The sequence below is a fragment of the Pelobates fuscus genome, chromosome 2, assembly GCF_036172605.1.
Source record: "Pelobates fuscus isolate aPelFus1 chromosome 2, aPelFus1.pri, whole genome shotgun sequence".
NCBI classification, from domain to species: domain Eukaryota; kingdom Metazoa; phylum Chordata; class Amphibia; order Anura; family Pelobatidae; genus Pelobates; species Pelobates fuscus.
In genome coordinates, this window is record NC_086318.1 from 379015336 (window position 1) to 379029096 (window position 13761).

Consider the following 13761-nt stretch of genomic DNA (forward strand, 5'->3'; position numbering starts at 1 on the left):
GGGACGAATTTTATATAGCCTGTCAAACAGTGGGTCGTTTCTAGGGGGACACAGCGAGTTATCATTAAAATGAAGGAATCGCAGCAGTTGCAGGTAGCGATCCCTCAACATAACCTCAGGGAAAAGAGGTGTAGCCAGGATGCGTTGCTTGCTCCAGTAGGACTCGATACTGGGCTTTTTAACAATACCCATCATTAGGGTGAAAGCCCAAAACCGCTTCATCTCTGCGACATCCGTGGGTCTCCACATATTCCTACGACCATGATGGGACCCCGGATGTGCAGAGAGATACTGCATAGCAAACAAATTTGTTTGCTGAGCCATGAGCTCAAATATATCGTCTGACATAAAGAGCTCAAAAAAACGAATTGGCTCGCAGTCGTCCACTGTTACAGTGATGCCAGGTGTAACAGTGAACGGCGGTATTTCTGGGGCCATCATATTTGGAGGCACCCAGTCTCCGCCTGGCATTGGACTTGCTGAGCGTCCTCTTGTGAGTGTTGGTGGGGCACCATCACTTGAGGTCTCACTCAGAGGCTCAATGTCAGAGGCAGTGATAGGGTCACTGTCTTGCAGAGTGTCACTATCACTGCCTGCCAGAATGGCATACGCCTCCTCGGCTGAGTAGCGACGTGCCATTCTAGGGGGACAAATTAATTTATATACTAAAGTGGGTAATTAATTACCTGCCTAACACCTACTACCTGCCCTCAAAAAATAATATAAATGTACAGATCACAGTATAGGCAGCTGCAATCAGTACACTGAAAGGGTTATTTTTAGATCTATAAAAATAACCCTAAAAAAAAGTCAGTCTGATCAGTGAGCCCTCTGATCACATTGATCACTGATACAGTACAGTATAGTGATCACGGCAGTGGGAAAGGGTTAAGGGAGATTTGGGTTGCTGCGACTGACACAAAGGGTCAAAAAATTTACAAATAATTTTTTTGACCCAAAAAAGTTTTTAAAACTGAAAGGGTTATTTTTTGATCTGTAAAAATAACCCTAAAAAAGGTCAATCTGGTCAGAGAGCCCTCTGGTCACAGTGATCACTGATACAGTACTGTACAGCAGATATACTGTACCGTATAGTGATCACGGCAGCGGGGAAAGGGTAATGGAGATTTGGGTTGCTGCGACTGACACAAAGGGTAAAAAAAAATTATAAATAATTTTTTTTGATCCAAAAAAAATTATAAATAAATACCCTAATCAGGTTGATCACAGTAATATGCTGTGATCAGCACTGAAAGGGTTAAATAAAATATAAATTTTAAAAAATTTGAAAAAAAAACTTTTTTCCACAGGAGCTGCAAAAGCAACGATCTCTCTGCCTCTCAGATCGAAGTGAGGTGAGGAGAGGGGCAGAGACAATGTGTCAGCCAGTGATCACAGTGACTGGCTGTCACTGTGATCACCTCCTACAGATTGCGGTAATTGGCCACAGGGGGAGTGCCTGGGAGGTACAGGCATGCCCCCCACCGCGATCTGTAGGGGGCTAATGGCTGAAGTTACATGTGTCAGCCAATAGGCTGACACATAGTAACACTGATCGCACTGACAGGCTATGGCAGCCTGTCAGTGTGATCAGACTGCAGCCTGACAGTGCAGATCGCGGTCACTGACCCCAGGGGGGCTGCCTGGGGGCGATCTGCTGCAGGAGAATGCGGCCGGCTCCATGTGTCAGCCGATTTCAAATCGGCTGACACATGGTAAATACCGATCGCAGTGACAGCCTGTCACTGCGATCAGAAGCTGCAGACCGCGGTCCCCAGGCACAGGGGGGCTGCCTGGGGGGCCAGGCATGCCCCCCGACCGCGATCTGCAGCGGCCATGTGCCGCCGGCCACGTGGGGGTTAAGACCGCACAGGACGTTCTATGCCGTCCTGTGGCGTTTAGAGCCGGCCAATTAAGGACGGCATAGAACGTCCTGCGGTCTTAAGGGGTTAAAGGAAAACTAGTGTCAGGTTGTTTTCCTGACACTATAGGTACCTATAGTGCCCAGCTCCCTCAACGTGGTAAAGAAGTTGTTTAATCCTTTAAGGACACAACTTCTGGAATAAAAGGTAATCATGACCGAATATTTCCATCATATGTCCTTAAGGGGTTAATAAAAATAAATACACCTCTTTTCACTTACCCGATTCCAGGCTCCACCTCTGCTCCTGCTCGCAGCAATCACCGCGCTCGGATTAAGACTACCCCCACAGGAAAGCATTGTAAAATGCTTTCATATTGGGGTTTTTGATGACGCTGGATGTCCTCATGCATAGCGTGAGGGCGTCCGTCAATTAGGTTACCAAGTCTGCTAACGACCCGAAAATCCCTCAATGGGCTGTTTGGTAGACTAGACAGTCATTAGAAGTGGAGTTAACCTGTATAAATAATATCTTAAAGTGTTCCTTTAACATTTTATACAAGTTTGAAACATTACAAATGGGATACGAGGAAAACGTCAACGCATTGTGTGTTCATTCAACTTAAGCTAATGTCAGATTGTAAAGTCAAAACAGATCAATTTGCCTATATGAGTTTTGCCAATTGCTTTCACATCTAAAAATTAGGACAAAATAAGAAATGAAAGAATAATTTCAGGACCATGTCCTTATCATTGTACAAGGATTACACTTTACTTTATCAAGTGTTATTGCAAGCATTTCGCGTGGCAACACAACATGTGGGAGGGGAAAGGCAGACTAGATCCTAGAGGTGTGACTAGGGTTCATAAACAAAGTGATTTAACTCCTAAATGGCAGAGAATTGAGCAGTGAAACTGCAGGGACATGATTTGTACACCAAAACTGCTTCATTAAGCTAAAAGTTGTTTTGGTGACTATAGTGTCCCTTTAATATCTTCACATTATACTTTGTAACAAAAGTACAGTTGAAAGGTTACTGCATATAATTTAAACTACCAGGTCTCTGTAACCGGTGTAGGCAACCTTCAGCACTCCTGCAGTTGTGGACTACATCTCCAATAATCCTGACAAAGAAGAAGGGATAATGCGGTCCAACATCTGAAGTGCAAAAGTTTCCCTACCTCTGGTATGTAGCTTAAAGGACCATTATAGTGCCAGGAAAACAAACTTGTTTTCCTGGCACTATATATAGTCCTTAGGTCCCCCCCACCATCAAGGCCCCCTCCCGCTGGGCTGAAGGGGTTAAAACCCCTTTAGCCACTTACCTTAAGCCAGTGCCGGGCTCCCTCGGTGCTGGTGACCTCTCCTACCCAGACGTCAGTTCCCGAGTGGAGCCAAATGCGCAGCCAGAGCCACGTGCGCATTCAAGCCGCCTATAGGAAAGCATTACTCAATGCTTTCCTATGGACCTTCTGCGTGCTCAATGCGATTTTCGCATTAAGCGTCGCTGAAGTGCCTCTAGCGGCTGTCAGGAAGACAGCCACTAGAAGCTGGATTAACCCTGTAATGTAAACACAGCAGTTTCTCTGAAACTGCTATGTTTACAGCTGCAGTGTTAAAACCTGGGGGACCTGGCACCCAGACCACTTCATTGAGCTGAAGTGGTCTGGGTGACTATAGTGGTCCTTTAATAGTAAATTATATATCGTCTAAAAATGACATGGATTCCCACAATTCTTAGCGATCACAACTTTCTGGGTTTGGTGCTGGTTTTCACTTCTCAGGTTTCTAATATATAGATATTTTTTCCTTATGTACTGACATTTTCAGAGTAAATATAATCTGTTATTGTCTCTGACAACATGAACCCTTTATTTTAGAAATCCCACCATTATAAAGAAGTGTAATTATCACATTGAAGTGTTCCTTTAATCCGTTCAAAAGGTTAGAATATTGGAGTGGGGTGAACCTAAAGGCCACGCATTCAAAAAGCTTAGTGGCAGAGGTATCTACTAGGATATAAAGTATGTGGTAGTATACATATTGAATCAATGTTGGGCATTGGAATAAGCCACAGAATGCCTTGTAATTGAAGCCCTTGGTGCAGAGTATATTACGAATTGCGACAGATAAAAAAAATAAAATAAATGATGGCAGATAAGAACTGTTCGGCTCATCAAGTCTGCCCAATTTCCTAAATACTTAAATTTGTCCCTGGCCTTATCTTCTAGCTAGGATAGCAATATGCTCATGCGCATGATAAGCACATGCTCTCAGTAGAGTAAAAAAGAAGATCTTCTGACAATGTATAGATTATTTACCTACCTGATTTTGATATTGTCAATTCATAACATTCATATATCACTGGTTTGCTTTAAAACAATTCTCAGGGTTTTTTTGGTCTCATCTGTGTGTAGATTACAAAAAATGTAAATAGACAAGTCTTCTATAGCCCCTTAAAGGAACACTATAGTCACCTAAATTACTTTAGCTAAATAAAGCAGTTTTAGTGTATAGATCATTCCCCTGCAATTTCACTGTCATTTAGGAGTGAAATCACTTTGTTTCTGTTTATGCAGCCGTAGCCACACCTCCCCTGGCTATGATTGACACAGCCTGCATGAAAAAAATAAAAAACTGGTTTCACTTTCAAACAGAGGCATGTTCTATACACCAAAACTGCTTCATTAAGCTAAAGTTGTTCAGGTGACTATAGTGTCCCTTTAAGAACCAAGGCTTTTTGAGATGCATTGTGTAATCAAGGCCTTTTTGTCATGCATTAATTCTACAACAATTTCCCTTTCTGTTTAATTTTTCCTTTTCATTCCTCTTCTCTTCCTCTCAGAAACGGTTCTTTTCTAATCTGCTTTCAAACATAACACAAAGTAGTGACTACTTTCTATGTCGTTATGCATTTTTCCTACGCTTGACTTTCTTTGACCAGGAGGGCGAGTATTTTCTCTGGCACAGGAAATGGAACAGACTTAAGCTCCTCCTCAGGTCAAAGAAAGGCAAGCGTAGGCAAAATACATAAGACAAAGTAGTCCCTTTTAGTTTCAAGGAAAATATATCAGAAATAAAGAAAAGACAGAGGGGAAGAGAAGAGGGAATAGGAGAAAGGCAAGTTTAACAAAAAAAACCAAACCCTTTTCTTCTAGTTTTGCATTCAATAATTTCAACACACAGTGCAAGTAGTAAAAAAAAAAAAACTAAGAAAACAGATTCACTAGTTAGGCCCGATTGTTAATGAATCCCCAAATATGTCTAAGATTTACATTTTTAGAAGTTATAAAACAAATACTGCAAGGAGCGAATTCTAAAGCTTTGCATAACTTGGCATGCCGAGATTAAACTGCTAGACAAAAGTATAAATATTTATAGTGTACATCCCACAAGATATGCAATTAAGATTATTATGACACTATTCAATTATCTTATCACAATCCTGGTCTAATTAGTTAATTTGTGTTTTTATTTTGAGGAATTTCATAGACCACGCATGTCTCACTACTGCAAACACCACATATTTGTATTCTGCATCTGTTCTTTAGCTCAATGATAAGCCTGTATACCCCTTTCCCAATACAATCCCTAATCCGACCATAATCCAACTCAAGGAGGGCAAATTAAGGCGGAGCTAACGGCAGCCAGGAGGTGGGTATTACATAAGGAGCAACATCCACAAACTGTCGCTGGAACAGAGGAAAAGTGAGCAAAAAACTTTTTACACTGACTACACCATATCTTTGTGACATATGGTGTAAAATTAAATCATGTATTTGTGAGCCATTGCCAGTAAGTAAAATGAAAACCAAGCTAAATTAAAATGGCATTGTCACTATCTGAGGACTTTGCAGGGAAAAGAGTTCTACTCTGCCGGCTGATGGCGGGAGAGAAGTGAGGGCAGACCAGATCCAGCGCCAAGAGACATCAGCGCTGGACCCAGGTAACTGGCACTATTAATTTCACTTTAACAACCAGAAAGTGCCTCTATTGGCTGTCTGAGTGACAGCCACTAGACAGTCAGTCCTGCAATGTAATCATTGCAGTTTCTCAAACACTGAAATGATTAACATTGAAGGACTAAAGGGTACAGGGACACTGCACCCAGAACACTTCAACGAGCTGAAGTGGTCTAAGTACATATAGTGACACTTTAAAGAGCTATAGAAATACCTCACTCATACACACCTCTTGCAATAGATGCTTGCTGACTAATGAAAATCCTGGTAAGGCTGCAATGAAATTACAGTACTAGGAGTGGAGAGCAACATCAACTCTATTGCTTGTTTTACTTCTTGGAATATAACTGCTGTGGGAAAACAGTGTTTTCCAGTTAATTTTAAACCAGTTTCCAAGGCACACTATTTTTTTTCTATTTAACCTAAACAGCTGCGTTGCAAATATAATTTACTTTAAGCCTTACTAGAGAGATATGCAAATACCTAACCAAATTGACTTTAATTGCCAACTGAGAATCCTACTTTTAATGCGGACACAAAAAAAAAAAAAAAAAGATATACACATATACACACACACACACACACACACGTGCGCGTATGTTTCCCCACACTTTTTAGTATTGATATCTGTTAAAACTACATTAGTTTAACATCTACTGTAAGCACTAAATATTACAAAACAAACTAGTCTGCAAAATTAAATTAACTTATGGTGAAACTACTCACTACAGAGCAATTTCATAGTCACTTAGTTTAATTATAACAACCACATAAACTCACTTATATAGACGTATTAAACTATGCAAATATGTATTTACAAGTTGAGAGGGGTTATGATGAGGCACACCTTCACATGTCAAAGGAGGACTGTCACTTCTCTAGAAATGATACCACTAAATAAAATATTGATAATGAAGCTTGATTTTATGCTCAGTTTTCTTTTAAGTGTTTATAAAAGGGGCACCAAGTAGAAAAACAACTACATATTACTGTGCGAGTATCTTGACCCTTTCCTGAAAATATTCGAATTTTAGGGCATTTACACAATATTATGTTTATATCTGGCATGTAACACGCAGTGGCTGTCAGATCAGATCAAGGCGATTCCACCTTCAATTTTTTAATGTCTTCACATTCAGCACGACAAGGTAAGATACAGCTAATGCTTCTCACAGATAAGTATTGGATTCAGTACTTTTAGAATAGAAAGGATAAACTGGTGGATTGTGATGCCCCCTCGCCATGAGAAGCATTGAATCAGGGATTATCAAGCAGGGCCATCTCATCATACATGGACCGATCAGGCTGCTGAGAAAAAACAATTATGTTTAAAAGGTACACACCAAGCGCCATAACCACTACAGTGTGTTCTTCACCAATACACACCTTGCAATCAACTAGACTTGTTCAATATCATAGTGTTAACATTCCTTGAAAGAAGAAATACACATACATACTGTTTTCTTATAGCATGTGCACATATTCACATACACAGAGGTCATAACTCTACACGTTACCAGCCAAGCAAGCTGGTATTCAACTGATTTTAAAACAGAAATCTTAATCCTATGCTAGATCTCCCAACACTCCAGCAGGAAGGGCATTAACTAGTGGAAACTTCTATATAGATGCACACATAGCTACATTATTTATATAGCGCCAACAAATTCTGCAGCGCTTTACAGTGGACAAACATGTAGTTGTAACCAGACAAGTTGGACATAGGAACAGAGCGGTTGAGGGCCCTACTCAATGAGCTTGCATGCTAGAGGGAGGGATTGGGGTACAGTGACACAAAAAGGTAATGATAGTATTAGACTAATGACAGTTGCAAGACAGGAATCAGCCGGGAGCTATTAACAGTTTAATTGATACGCTTTTATGAAGAAGTGGGTTTTTAATGATTTTTTGAAGGAATGGAGACTGGGTGAGCATCTAACGGAGGAGGGAAGCGAGTTCCAAAGGAACGGCACAGCCCTCAAAAAGTCTTGAAGGCAAGCATCAGAGGTGGGAGTACGGACAGAAGATAGACGCAAGTCTTCAGCAGAGCGCAAGGGCCTATATAGAGGATAGATAGGTGGGAGCAGCATTATGTAGAGATTTGGAAAAAATAATTTTAAATTGAGCCCTATATCTTACATGGAGCCAATGTAGGGTCTCACAGAAGGGGGAGGTGTGGAAGGACAGGAAGATGAGCCTTGCCGCCACGTTCATTATGGACTGTAACGGCGCAAGTTGGTAGCACGTAAGATCACTCAGAAGCGGATTACAGTAGTCAAGGCGAGAAAGGACAATGGAATGGACCAGCACCTTAGACGCATCTGGCGTTAAGTAGGGTTGGATGCGCTCAATGTTTTTGAGATGGAAGCACCAGGATTTGGTGATAGACTGAACATGAGGCGTGAAGGAGAGAGTCAAAGAGAACACCTCGGCAGCGAGCCTGCGTGGTGGAGCTGATGGCAGCACTGTTGACTTGGAGGGAGGGAGACACAGGAGTAGCAACGCTTGAGGGAGGAAAGTTTTGGTCAAGTTTAGTTTAAGGAAGTGGGCAGCCATCCAGTTAGAAATAGAGGCAGTCAGAAACACTAGTCAAGAGGGACGAGGAGAGATCAGGAGAGGACAGATAGATTTGTGTGTCATCCACATAGAAATTATATTGGAAGCCAAAGGAGCAAATGAGTTTAGCAAGGGAGGCAGTATAGACAGACAACAGTAGGGGACCAAGGACTGAAACCTTGAGGGACACCAACTAGGGATCGACCGATTATCGGTTTTACCGATATAATCGGCCGATATTCTGTATTTTCTGCAATATCGGTATCGGCCAATAGGGATACCGATATTGCCGATAATACCTCCCAGGACTGCCAGGCTCATTACAAGACCAGCGGTCCTGGGGGGGCGAGCAGCAAGCGTTTACTCACCTCCCAGCAGCTCCTCCAGGTCCCCAGTGTAAATCTCGCGAGACCCGCGGCCAGCTCTGACGGCCGCGGGTCTCGCAAGATTTACACTGTGGAGCTGGAGGAGCTGCTGGGAGGTGAGTAAACGCTTGCTGCCCACCCCACTTCCCTCCCCTCCCCTCCCCTCGCCCAGCTAAGCCAATGCCACTGGACCACCAGGGATTAACATATTCCCCCTCCCTGGCAAGGCAACAAGCAGGGAGGGGGGACAACTAAAAATAAATTATAATAATTAAATATAAAACATTTTTTTTTAAATAAAAAATGCCCCCTCACACACACACTATTATTATACACATACACTAAACAAACACACTGTGTATATAATTCAGTGTGTTTGTATAGTGTGTGTGTATATATAATGCACACTACACATACACACACTATACAAACACACACTGCATTATACACACACACACACACACACACTATACAAACACACACTGCATTATATACACACACACACACACACACACTATACAAACACACACTGCATTATATACACACACACACACACACACTATACAAACACACACTGCATTATATACACACACACACACACTATACAAACACACACTGCATTATATACACACACACACACACACTATACACACACACACACACACACTATACAAACACACACTGCATTATATACACACACACACTATACAAACACACACTGCATTATATACACACACTATACAAGCACACACTGCATTATATACACACACTATACAAGCACACACTGCATTATATACACACACTATACAAGCACACACTGCATTATATACACACACTATACAAGCACACACTGCATTATATACACACACTATACAAGCACACACTGCATTATATACACACACACTATACAAGCACACACTGCATTATATACACACACACTATACAAGCACACACTGCATTATATACACACACACTATACAAGCACACACTGCATTATATACACACACACTATACAAGCACACACTGCATTATATACACACACACACTATACAAGCACACACTGCATTATATACACACACTATACAAGCACACACTGCATTATATACACACACTATACAAGCACACACTGCATTATATACACACACTATACAAGCACACACTGCATTATATACACACACTATACAAGCACACACTGCATTATATACACACACTATACAAGCACACACTGCATTATATACACACACTATACAAGCACACACTGCATTATATACACACACTATACAAGCACACACTGCATTATATACACACACTATACAAGCACACACTGCATTATATACACACACTATACAAGCACACACTGCATTATATACACACACTATACAAGCACACACTGCATTATATACACACACACTATACAAGCACACACTGCATTATATACACACACACTATACAAGCACACACTGCATTATATACACACACACACTATACAAACACACACTGCATTATATACAAACACACACTATACAAACACACACTATACAAACACACACTATACAAACACACACTGCATTATATACACACACACTATACAAACACACACGCATTATATACACACACACACTATACAAACACACACGCATTATATACACACACTATACAAACACACACTGCATTATATACACACACACTATACAAACACACACACGCATTATATACACACACACTATACAAACACACACACACATTATATACACACACTATACAAACACACACACACACTATACAAACACACACTGCATTATATACACACACACTATACAAACACACACTGCATTATATACACACACACACTATACAAACACACACTGCATTATATACACACACACACTATACAAACACACACTGCATTATATACACACACACTATACAAACACACACACACTATACAAACACACACTGCATCCACTACACACACACTGCACAAACACTGCATCCACTACACACACACATACACAGCTCCCCTGTCTAAACACACTGCATCCACTACACGTGGCATGTATATTTTGTGCATTTACCTTTAGAAATAGTTTTTTATTTTCCAAAATGGTAAATGTACAGAATATCGGCAAATTATATCGGCTATCGGCCTGAAAGTTCACAGAATATCGGTATCGGCTCTAAAAAATCAATATCGGTCGATCCCTAACACCAACAGAGAGGAGTTGGGGAGAAGAAGCAGAGCCAGAGAAAGAAACACTGAAAGAGCGCTGGGAGAGGTAGGAGGAGCACCAGGAGAGAGCAATATCTTGTAGATCAATATAGCAGAGGATGAGAAGAAGCTGCTGATCAACAGTGTCAAAAGCCGCAGGCAGGTCAAGTTGAATTAGGATAGAGTAGTGACCACAAAATTTTGCAGCAAATAGATCATTGGATAATTTGGTCAGTGCCGTTTCCACAGTGTGCTTAGTGCAGAAACGGGACTGAAGCGGGGGTCTACCAGAGAGTTGGGATACATAAGGGATGCTTGAGGATGGAGTTGCAAAACAATAGTTTAAGGATGGGTGTTATAAGCCCTACAGACACACAGATCTACAAATGTCAAGTCTTGTGCCTGGAAAAGCAACTTCAGTTCTGCAACATCTGTGGATGTCTCTACCTTTCTGTATTACCTGCTCACATCACTCCAGCAAGGTGACTAACCTGCATTAACCCCATCAATATAGGGGGAGCATTAACGGCTTGTGACTTATAAAACGACATGTGATAAGTCAGGAGTTATTTACCGACACACCAGTCATGCTGATGATGATAAAGTTTAATTACATGCAGGGATGGGAGTGCTGTCCTGAGTCCCAGTGATGGCCTGGTTGCCGGGGGGGCCGGTGCCCCCTGGAGCCGCCATGCAGCGGGGAGGAGAGGCAGGCTCGGTGTCCCAGGCAGGTGAAGGCCCAGAGCCTGGGTCAGGATCAGCAGCAGCCGCCTCTGTCTGCCCCTCCCTCCCTGCCTAGCACGTGATGCTCGCGGACCTTTCCACACACACAACATTTCTGGAAATTTCCACTCCAGCTACAACTCGTGAGAGAACCCAGGATCCCGGCCTGGCCGCCTCCCGGCCCTCCCAGGAAACACCCCGGACTGCCTGAGGCCTAGCACCTACAACGTTTCATTCAAAAAAACAGTTACATAAAAAAAAAAAAAAAAAAATACAAATCTAATTTTATTTTATTTTTTAATCGCCCAGGACCCTTCAGGGGCCTCACCCAACACCCCCAGCAGTGTGGGCTGCAGGACACAACGACACACAAAGCACCACAACAACAACACACAGCCCGCGTGTGGTGCCAGACACGTGGATTGTGAGCATAAAGGGGCCGCAGTGACATCCAGGGCGGGGAGCAGCAACCCCTCCCCCCCCCCCCGGGCCCCACATGGGGATCAACTCCCCCTCCCCCCCCCCTATACCCCCACAGATCACCTCACACCCCTAAATCACAGGTACCACCTACCTCCCCTCACACAGCACCCATGGGCCCACCTACCCTGACACAGATCACCTCACACCCCTAAATCACCCAGGGGCCACCTACCTCCCCTCACACCCCTAAATCACCCAGGGGCCACCTACCTCCCCTCACACCCCTAAATCACCCAGGGGCCACCTACCTCCCCTCACACCCCTAAATCACCCAGGGGCCACCTACCTCCCCTCACACCCCTAAATCACCCAGGGGCCACCTACCTCCCCTCACACCCCTAAATCACCCAGGGGCCACCTACCTCCCCTCACACCCCTAAATCACCCAGGGACCACCTACCTCCCCTCACACCCCTAAATCACCCAGGGACCACCTACCTCCCCTCACACCCCTAAATCACCCAGGGACCACCTACCTCCCCTCACACCCCTAAATCACCCAGGGGCCACCTACCTCCCCTCACACCCCTAAATCACACAGGGGCCACCTACCTCCCCTCACACCCCTAAATCACACAGGGGCCATCTACCTCCCCCACCACAGAGCTCCCACATGGAGCACACCCCCCAAATCACAGAGCGCCCGGGAGCCACTCACCCCACGCGTGACCGAGTCCCCTTACCGAGATCTGGAGCTGCCTTCTCCTCAGGGTGTAACAGAGTCCAGCAGCAGCAGTGACCGGCAGTCAGTACACACAGAGCCCGCTCCCCGCTCCGGCCTGTATGGTGTCCGCACCGCGCACAGTGTGTTATACACAGGATGGCAGCGAGACCAGCCGCCCTTGGCCGGGTTCAGTCAGCAATGAATGGATGGAGGGGGGGGGGGGAAGGCCCAGGCCGGGGGCTCTGTTATATCCACACACCCACAGAGAGTGAGAGCTACACACTGACAGCAGAGGGAGGGAGAGGGCTGTTTGTGGCCGGTGGCTAGTAATAATGACCGTGGGCTTATAGGCAGTGCCCGGGCACGTTCATACAGGGCTGGGCTCCCCGGTGGCTCGGGCTGGGCTGTGAGAGATGCTGTCCCCGTGCTGTGAGGCGCAGCGAGTCGGGAGGCTCAAACAGGCGCTTCTTCTGCTCTAGTGCAACACACTCGCAACCGGCTAAAACCGGTTCAGACTGGGACATTCCATCTCCGTTTAGCTCTCAAGCCCATGGCGCCGCCGAGCGTTTGGAAACCTGTGCAACTCCGCCCGTCTGGCAAGCCCATTGGTTCATTCCCACCACTATGAGAGCGGGGATTGGCCACAGACCACGCCTGTCAAGATCCTATCCCTGGAAAGGTGTCCGCCCACTCTATTCTGTGTGGTGGTTATTTTTTTTCTTTTAGGTCTTTGCCGCGAAGCGCTAGTTGAAAGGCGGGGTTGACAGTGATGATGCTAGTTGAGGAGCTTTCCCAGACTGCGATTGGCTGGAAGGAAATGCCACTCAAAGGGCAAGGTTTGGTTGCCGTGGAAACAGAACCTTACTCCCCCCCCTTCGCCCGCCACTTGTGCTTGCAGTGTTCCATGCAGCTGTTGGAGTAAGGTTTTGGCGCTCTG

General features: G+C 44.2%; 1 protein-coding gene across 1 annotated transcript in view; it reads right to left on the reverse strand.

The window, feature by feature from the left end:
- XPO1 (exportin 1) overlaps positions 1-13402 on the reverse strand; it is a 74665-nt gene extending 61263 nt beyond the window's left edge. The window contains exon 1 of the mRNA XM_063443752.1: positions 12844-13402. The gene's annotated coding sequence lies outside the window, so the exon portion shown is untranslated. The remainder of the gene's footprint in view (positions 1-12843) is intronic.
- Positions 13403-13761: the final 359 nt, after the last annotated feature.